Below are 10,220 nucleotides of genomic sequence, written 5' to 3' on the forward strand. Positions count from 1 at the left end.
ATATATATATATATATATATCATTTATTCAACAAAAAAAAAAGACTCATGACTGAACAGCTGTATTGAGAGGCAGGAATAACATTACATCACTTCTCATCCTCTGAAGAATTTCCTCCAGTCCACTTTCTTGTTTTTCATGAATAAGCTCTTTATATGGGTCCTGTGTCTATAGTCCAAGCAATGAGAGCGGAGGAGGAATCAGATACAAGCTGGGAAACTGCATGGTGTGTTTTCAAGAGCTAGTACTGAAAATTAGCATTATGTCAGGGAGAAAAGATGGACCTTGCGTCATAAATAACATACAAGTAAATATACAACTGAAACAAAGTAATTGACGTGGGTTTGTAAGTTTGAATGCATTTCATTTCAGGGTGGTTTTACATCTGACTGACATATAATAGCTGACAGAATAAGCGTTAAATCCCATCAGTGTGGTTTTGTTGCACAGAAAGCTTTATATTCTTATCTTTTGACAGGTAATGATGGATAAACTTTATGTGTTTTTACAACTGGTTTTCACCCTTGTGAAGTTGGGTGAATATGTATTGTGGAGTTCAGAGCCTTGGAAAGAGCTTTTTGTGTTTTTAGCAGCTTTCATTCACTTCATTTATTCATGTCTCAACGTTCTTGCTATTAAAATGAATGGCTGAGTGGAAATCCGGTATAGGTCATGAAAACACTTTTCCCCTTTTCTACAAATCTTTATCAGACATCAGGGCACAGATGTGAACTAGATTACCCCACACTCCCCCATAATATTCTTCTCCTGCACTCTCTCTCTCTCTCTCTCTCTCTCTCTCTCTCTCTCTCTCTCTCTCTCTCTCCCTCACTCTCTTGACCACAAAAGAAAGAAATCATTGAGTTTCTCCCTTTTTATAAACACTCCCTCCCCTTCTAGTAGTCTCCAAATAGGGGCACAGACTTTCAGGTTCCCAAACTTTGTTGGAAGAAGTGAAAAGAAGTTTAGGGCAGGCTGATTATGTGCTCCACTTTTCTGCCTTTGAATGGCAAAGCACAGAACAGAGCTTTGAACATTTGAACAGACACATGGCTCTAACTTGTGACATGGCAGAAGATTCTGGTGAGTTCTGTCAGTTTTTGGCTTTGTGAATTTGATTTTATTCACATTTCTACCTCAAAAAACAAGACGTATGTCTTGATAAATATGGCAGAGATAGTTTATGCATTTTTTTCTGCATTCATGGTCTAAAATATTTTAAACTGACCACTGATTGAGTGCATGTTTCATTGCTTTAGTGATTTGTGTAAATATATCCTGTTAAACATATCCTGTTACTCTTAGGAATATCACCTTTCATTTGACATGTGCAGTGACAGTGCAAGGAGTAAGATACTCAACCTTTAAAAAAAAAAAAAAAATCTTTTTTTTCTTCCTTTGCGCATGTGAGTAGTTGTTATGGGTAATTACAAACATTTTCTTTCATAAGTAAGAGTACATTAAGCCAAAAACTGGAAAAGCGACTTTGTACTTTCCATTCAAAGAGACTTGTGGCTTATTTGCGTAGTCTTCCAATACTGAAAATGTTTCTCTGATGGATGAGTTTCAGGGTGAACATGACAACATACATACACTTGGCATTAATACTGAAGGTTAATTGAGCCCTTTTTTATTTGGACTGAGCATCAGACTTTGTTATCATTAAAAAGATACTGCATTTCCTCAGCTTTGAACTGGTTTGGCATTTATTTTTAGGAATGACACAATGCTACTATAAAGGTGCCTGAAGGAAACATAAAGGTCAAAAACGCTGTTTAAATGGGCTTTTATGGTTCCAATAGTATCATTTAAGCATCTAAAATGTTTAATTGTTTTCTCCGTTGTAAAAAATTACAAGCTTTGGATTGGCAGAGCGTGCAGTTGTGTGGGATAAAAATGGAGCAGCTAATCAAAGGCATTTGTGCCATTGTTCATTCACAATGTTGATCAGTAAATCTAAAAATAATATCTGCATGGTTTAAGAACAATATGATTCATTCCAAGGTATGAAAAACAGTTTCAGTGTTTCTCATCTCAATACATTTGTCTCATTCAGACTCATTCAGACTATAAAAAAACCCTCCAAAAACATTTCAGCATTTAATTTTCACAACGAAAAATAATGAAAGAGATTCATTCATTTTCTCGAAGTGCTTCAGCTAGGACTAAATGAGAAATAAATCAGTGCTTTCATCATTGCGTGCACAGCAGAGCAGAAGTTCATTACAGGCTGTGTTGGTCTGCTGAGTTACAGATATTATCCTTCCTCCATGGAGCACAAATGTCAATCAGCATGAATGAACAGCAAATTACTGCTGTGGAGAGGGCAAAGATGCTCTTGATGATACTTGTTTAAATTGTTCTTTACTAAAAGAGCTTGATAAACATTTATAGTGTCATTGATATTTTTTTTTTTAAATGTAAAAAAAAAAAAATGCAAACAGATTGGATAGGATATGTAACCAGTGACCTTGTTAAAGTTTCATTTGCAGAACTTGATTTGACCAAGTGCATCATGTTACTGGATCAACATCTTTGTTGATCCTGGTACATTCCAGTCAACCAATTAGATTTGAGCGAAGTTTACAGTTTATGTTAAGTTTAGGCTTACAACCAGGGTTAGGTGCTTCTACACCTGTGTTATTCACCTATCATTTTTCTCTGATTTTAGAAATAACTTATAGGTATGGTTAAGTTTAAGGGTAGGGTTATGGTTAGGATTACATTTTCAGACATGAATGTTGTTCCAGGATCAACAAAATATGTTGACCCAGGAGCGTGTCTAACTGCAAAATCAGGATGTGTCCTTAATGCAACCCCACAGATCAAGCCTTTAAAAAAGATGACTGCAGATTGCTCAGATATATATATGAGATGTATGAAATTTTCATGCTGCTCAAGCGAGCTGAACTTTGCTCTACCGCAGAACCCAAAATGCTCACTCTGTGAAAAAGAGCTGCTGTCTACCCTTGAAGACAGATATCGCATTTCACATGTTTCCAGATGTTGAGAGGAGTGTTGGGACGCCCTGGAGTAGACAGGACACTGAAAGAAATTGTGTGAGTGTTCAGTTCAGTCACATCTGGAGACATGAGGGATGAGATGATGAGTCCTCTCTGCATCAGAGAACAGGAGCTATAACAACTTCACTGCAAAATTCGGTTTCTTATCCAGCATTTTTGACTTGATTTGCTGCAAAAATAACTAAACATCCTTAATATAAGGTTTAATTAAGATGCAAAATTGTGTAAGATAATAAGAATTGTTTTCAGAGAATATAGCCCATTATATATTTTTTTAGTAAAAAAAAAAAAATGTTATGTTATGTTATGTCTAAATGTTATGTTTTAAACATGAAATATAAACTTAATTTAATAGCCTATGTGTTCTTTTTACATTTAAATAGCTGCAGTCTTGCCTCTCCAAAATAACAGTCAACATTTTATTTATTTTATTTAACCATTTTAGTTTATAAAATCATTTAAAAGACTTTTTGGTGACATAGTGGTGGCCACTGTCCACTATGCATTGTAGAATCTATGAAAAGGAAAGAATGCCAGGATTAACAAGAGCCTGTGTGATTGTATTATCTAAAATGGGACTCACACTTTTTCTTTGAAAGAGTGAAGAATGAGAGAGCGAGAGAGGTAGAGAGCACTCATCCTTGTACATGCAAGACTAAACAAACAGCCTCCCTTTCTCAGAGGGTCATGTGCTACACCTCAGGGTCCTCACATAAATGAATGTGCTCAATACACATACCAGCAGGAAGCCCCACACCACATGCTCCGGAAAAGCCTGTAAAAGTGACTGCTTCATTTAGCTTTCACAGTACAGTTGGCAGACAGTATAATTTTGTAAATAAAGCAAATTCTTTCATTCCCTGACCTCTCATTTTCTGTCATGTTTTAACATAATTTACAGGAAATTATTGGAAGATATGTGTATTTTTCCTTTTAATCAGTTTGGTATAATATAATATAATATAATATAATATAATATAATATAATATAATATAATATAATATAATATAATATAATTAGTAAGACGCGCGCCAGTATCGAGTTCTCTTTCGCGCTTGAACAAACAATAATACACAGAATTATGCCAAAATGCCCGTTTTGTCGGGTATCCTCATAAGAGCAGTCTTAAATGAGTTAAATAAGGTCTTAAATTAACTTAAAGAGTTGTGAGAAAATGAAATGCGATTCAGATCTGCGTCATGTTCGGCAGCAGCAAGTCTTAAAGTGACAGCAGCCTAATAAATCAGTTGCTGTGATGTCATGTTAATCAAAGAACAAAGGTAACAGAGAAAATTGTCGCTTTAATAAGGATTTATCTATATTTGATTTATAATTCATGCAGTGAAGACTGTAAAGTGTTTGGTAACTTTATTCAATTTCTGTATATTTCCTACCTGTTAGACAGGTAAAAAGATGCCATTAAACAAATATTTAAAATATACTGTCTTTAAGTTGTTTCTACATTAATTTGGAAAGTAACTGTGAAATTATTACAATGTAAAAATATTAAAAACTTCAATGTATCACAATTAATCTTAATATTTTTTTAATCGATTGACAGCACTAATTATATTATATTATATTATATTATATTATATTATATTATATTATATTATATTATAGATTTTTAGTCTGTTCAGATTTTTAGCCTGTTCTCAAAGCAAATCATTACTCAAGCTTCTGTTTATTTCTTCACAGATGAGGTCAGAGCTTTGCAACAGTGGTGATTGTGTGGAAAAGCTCTGTCCAGCTTTGAGAGGCTCAAGAGGGACCTCACATTTCTCATCGCTTGAGTTCTCATCCATCACTCCGTCAAGTCCCAGGTCATAGAGGTTATTCCCTCTTCTGGGTCATGATGAGGCTACACTCAACACTGGGCACTTGGCTCTTCACACTCCTAGTGATGCCAGTCTACTGCCAGAGTGGTGATGATGGAGAGTGGGGATCAGGTGACGTCTCCGGGCCTGTGGTCACTGGCAACTCCTCTGCTTCAGTTTTCCATGCAGCCGGGGATGAGCCAGACAGAACCAGCCCACTTTTTCAAACCCTGCCAGATATGGAAGGTGGCGACTGTTATGTTAACTTCCACACCAGCCAAGTCATGTCAAGGCGGTTACGAGCTTTCAGAGAGGAAGTTACTTATCTAAAGGCTCTTCAACATGGGAACCAGGCAGTGATGGAGAATCTGATCCAGTTTGTAGGAGCAGAAATGGGAGATCAACGCTATGAGGAGGTGATCCAAGAGAACATTGTTGGAATCAGGGAGGAACATGTGAGCTGTGAGAGTGTGGTGACAAAAGCAACAGAGGAGATGGAGAATCAGCTGCAGGGAGACACACAAGACACTTCGGCTGGAATTCAGAAGTGAGATGAGTTGAATCCTAATAAGACAGTCATATCCTCATATCTTTGAGGCAAAACTCCAAGGTTTTTACAAATTTAAACTGCTTAAAGGCAACAAACCTGAATCAGGGGAATTTATAATACGTGGGCGAGAAAATTTTGAGTCAGAATTGTACGATTTGGTCAAAATGGTGATGGAAGATCAGAGGTCATTCTTTTATTATTGTATTTTAGGAATTATTTTATTTGGATTTTGTGGATGCACCAGTATTAAAATATCAATATGAAAATCTCTATACTAATTTGTCTAAATATACAGATATACTGTCACATTAACCTTCAGAAATCATTCTAATATACTGATTTGCTGCTCAAAGAAACATTTCATATTGTTATCAATGTTGAAAACTGCTGTGCTGCTTAATATTTTTGTGGAAACCAGTGATACTTTTTTTCCCAGTATTCTTTGATGAATAGAACGTTAAAAGTACCAGCTTTTATATGAAATATAAATCTTTTATTAATGTTTTTAATGTCACTTTTGATCAATGAAATCGTTTTTTATAATTTATAATTAAAATGGTATAAAGAGTTAAAGGGATAGTTCACCCAAAAATGAAAATTATCCCATGATTTACTCATTCTCAAGCCATCCTAGGTGTATATGATCTTCCTTCAGACGAATACAATCGGAGATATATTTAAAAATATCCTTATTCCTCCAAGGTTTATAATAGTTGTGAATGGGGGGGCCATGTTTTGAAGCCAAAAATATTGCGTCCATCCATAAAAAAAAAGTAATCCATACGACTCCAGGGGGTTAATAAGGCCTTCTGAAGCAAATCTATGGGTTAGGGTTAGAAAACCCCTAACCCCCCCCCAACCCTAACCCTTGTAAGAAAAATATCCATATTTAAAACTTTATAAATTCAAATAACTAGCTTCTGGCGGATGACCGTACGCAGAATGTGCAAGTCGGTTTGCGGTGGAAGAGTATTCTTTGACCTGACGCACCACATAATGACGAACGCGGAGGCGCAGAGGATAGTGCAAAACAAATCATCGGTCATGGATTATAAGTCTAAAACAATCATTTTTAAAGAGAAATGGTGGAGGATTTCAATATAAGACAAGAGGAGCTTAAATTTGTTGCACAGCCCTATTTGTTTGAACCGCGAGAGGTGTCTAAGCTTACAATACTCCAACATCCTGCATCATACATCGCGTTTTGAGGATTACTCATTTGGCGATTAGTCGATTTGCGCATTCTGTGTACGTTTGTCCACCAGAAGCTAGTTATTAGAATTTTTAAATATGGATATTTTTCTTACAAAAACGCATCGCTTTGCTTCAGAAGGCCTTTATTAACCCCCTGGAGTCGTATGGATTACTTTTTTTTATGGATGAATGCATTATTTTTGGCTTCAAAACGCAGCCCTCCATTCACAACCATTATAAACCTTGGAGGACTAAGGATATTTTTAAATATATCTCCGATTGTGTTCATCTGAAAGAAGATAGTCATACACACCTAGGATGGCTTGAGGGTGAGTAAATCATGGGATAATTTTCATTTTTGGGTGATCTCTTTAAAGTTACTTTCTAAACCACCAAGGCTGCATAGCTTATAGTAACACTTTCAAGGTAAAGGATAATAAATACATTACAACCAAATAAAACTCTTAAAAAGAAAGTGTTAAAAAGAAATATATGCTTATAAACACAGTAATGAGTTACAGAAACATAGAGCCTCAGACTAACCACAATGATGCTGCTTTGCTTCTGGTCTCAGGGTTTTCCATCACCAGCCTGGATGGTTGGAAGGAATGCGAATTTCAGCCCCTTTGAGGCCCATGGTTTAAGAAAAAAAACGAAGCTGAGGCCCTAAGGAGGCCCCTGTTCATTTCCTCCTTCTCCTCCATCCCTCTCTCTCTTTCTCTCTCTATGTCTGTCTTAGATTATTTATTTCTGATGTTAGATCTGATTTATGTTTTTATCTAAGGATAAAAGAGGAGTCCCTTGCCTTTGAAGAAATGCTGCGTACCGCGTCAGCCATCGCCACTCGACTGGAGAGTTCCTCAAGAGCCCTGCACGTGGAGATGATCGAACAGCTGAGGAAGAACACGAGACAGCCGCGCTAAACTAAATGACCCAGTGGGAAGCCGTCCAACCTGGAAAAATAGCTAAAGTGTCACTTCTATATTTATCCACAATATTTTAATAACAGTGATACCATGTCATCACTTTAAACAGTCTATATGTGTTATCTCCTGTCCTTACACAGTTTTTATGAAATGGCATTATTGTCAGAGGACTGAAACTATATTTTTCCTCTCTTGTCCGATGTTCATTTGTGAGCCATAATGAAAACATAATGGCTTTGTGTACAAGGAAATTGAAAAAATGATCTTGGCAGTGAGGTGACATCTTAAAAGAATATTTTCTTTTCAAGTACAGACAACCCTGCAGCTATGGTCTGGCTGTCTTGGCGCTAGGGAGCAGATGGTGAAAAGACTGTATGAGGGTCTGGAAAACAACAAGCATGAACTCATATACATTGGAAAGAGAAAGCAAGGCGGAGAAAGAAAAAGGGGAAAAAAGATATGGCAATGATGTCACAGAGGAATAAATGAAAACATGACTTGGCAGCCTAGAGCCAGAATCTAAAGAAACAGATGAAGAAAGCATCATAAATCTTTGCAACCGAAGAATGTTAATGTTCAGTGTATTCCTCTAATAGTCAGTTGTGGTCACTTTTGCTGTATGTGTATTTTGACGCAATTCTGAGTATATGCTAGTGTTTATATGTTCAGATAGAGCCTGTGTGAATTAATGAATTTCAGTGACATGAAATATATAAATATCAAAACTTTTATACTTAAAAATTATTGATGGTAGTCGTTCTTTATGTGCCATTGTTTAATATGATATTCACATAAATTCAACTTTGTGTTAAAAGAATATCAGGGTTCCCACAGTTCTGTAAAACTTAGAAATATCAGGGAGTACATTTTTTTGTTTTGTTTTGTTTTTGAAAGGTCATGGAAAGTTCTATAATGATTATAGATTCTTCAAGTAATTCCTCAGCTTTAAATTGCTCTTTGTGCGTGAACTCTTTAAAGCTGCAGTCCGACATCTCTGTTTGAAACTTGCAATTGCAGTTATTTGCGGAATTATCATCTTTATGTCGGTTGTGCATCGGCAGGGTTCCTCAGCGCGGATTAATCTAATATTTTGAGGAGAATGTGTGGCTGTCAGTCACCGCACCGATAGATACTGTACAGGCACTTCGGAATCACAGATTGTAGTCTTGGAAGTGTGACCAAAACAAGAATTTTCACCGGAGGATGTCATCTGAACAAGTAAGTAACAAATCGGCCACTTTTGTTTAATGGTGATTAAATCTAACGATCGCTTAGCTCATATCACATCAAACCGTGCAAATTATTGTTATACTTTGTTCTCAAATGTTAATGTGAACAACATCAGCATTGCATGACTATGTGTATTTAGTTTGTATTAGAGTTACCTGTAGATTTCAAGTTCTGTACATTCTAATCTCTAATTGTCCATTTGTCACACCATTCAATCTGCCATCAAAATTATAAGTTTAATTATTCCAGCTGCTGTGAGAAAAGGCTATAATTGATCCACCACCTGCAGCATCCTCCACATGCCATATAGCATACTAGCTGGGACTCCTTCTTCATGTAAACAGATGTGACGTAATGACGCAAAGATGAACTGCAGCATGCTCAAATTTCCCACGGAAACCTACCAGTACCACCCGAATTAGAAAACAATGCAAGCATACCGTTGTGAATCGGGCTAAGGTAAGGAGATAGTTTTGAACACTGGCTGGTTATGTACTTGCTCAAAAATTGATTTTGGATTTTTTTTAACGGACAGCAGCTTTAAATTGCTTAAGTATAAAATCCAGATAGGTCTATCACAAACGACTGTAAAAGTCACAGCCGTTAGTCAGAAGGTGTGAGATTTCTGAAATGCAACTTAGAATAAGGAATTGTAACAATTAGGCTGCTTGAATTTGTAACAGTTATGTAAAAATGGTAATGAGACATAATTACTGCCTACTTGTATGACTAAAATATTTATATATAGGCCTAGGCTATAAATAATAAAGTATACATCTAAACAATAGGTAAGTTCAATTATATCAGTTAAATGTAGGCTACATTAATACTGTCACAGTTATGTTCCGTTCTGTTTTATTTTATTTTGACATTCTGATCCAATATACTAATTATTCCTGCGATCTCCTACGTATGCCTGGTTGCGTTTTAATAACAATTTTGTTTCTGGATATTCCGTCGTTTTATTCGTGCGTGTTGACAACATTATGTTGGTTATATGGGCTATTCCTCAATCCATGATCGGTTCACAGAATCGTTCAGTATTCCAGGGTGTTTAATCAGCATGGATGTTAAATTGCTGTTATGAATAGATTCTAAATAGAGTATCTGTCTCTAAACAAACTAGAAAACATGCGTGTCAGTGCACATTCTGCCTGAGTTCTCGTTTCCCTTCAGCATTTATTCAGCTACCCTGACCTCTAGCGGTCATAAGATTCAATAGTTGAATCACTTTAAATCAAGATTTGTCTCCAAACGCGTTCGCGCACGTATTCATTAAATGTTCATTATACTGTTTATATATACAAGAAGAAGAACAAGAGAAAAAAAAAAAAACATTTAGATGTGTTGCTAATTGAAATTGGGCCATTTGAAATCGGGTCAAGATCGTGAACTTGTGATTAGGTCCCTCCCTCACTCCCTTTCTGCCTGACATGAAAGTGGATGGGCGGACTGAGAGAGATGCTCATTCTGGAGTAAA

At 36.3% G+C, this 10,220-nt stretch overlaps 1 long non-coding RNA gene across 1 annotated transcript; it reads left to right on the forward strand.

The window, feature by feature from the left end:
• Positions 1-913: 913 nt before the first annotated feature.
• Positions 914-8,251, forward strand: LOC127502372 (uncharacterized). Its single transcript, XR_007926844.1, has 3 exons — positions 914-1,083; positions 4,722-5,387; positions 7,369-8,251. It is a non-coding gene; the product is annotated as an uncharacterized LOC127502372 (long non-coding RNA).
• Positions 8,252-10,220: the final 1,969 nt, after the last annotated feature.

The sequence above is a fragment of the Ctenopharyngodon idella genome, chromosome 20 (assembly GCF_019924925.1).
Source record: "Ctenopharyngodon idella isolate HZGC_01 chromosome 20, HZGC01, whole genome shotgun sequence".
In the NCBI taxonomy this organism is placed as follows: Eukaryota; Metazoa; Chordata; class Actinopteri; order Cypriniformes; family Xenocyprididae; genus Ctenopharyngodon; species Ctenopharyngodon idella.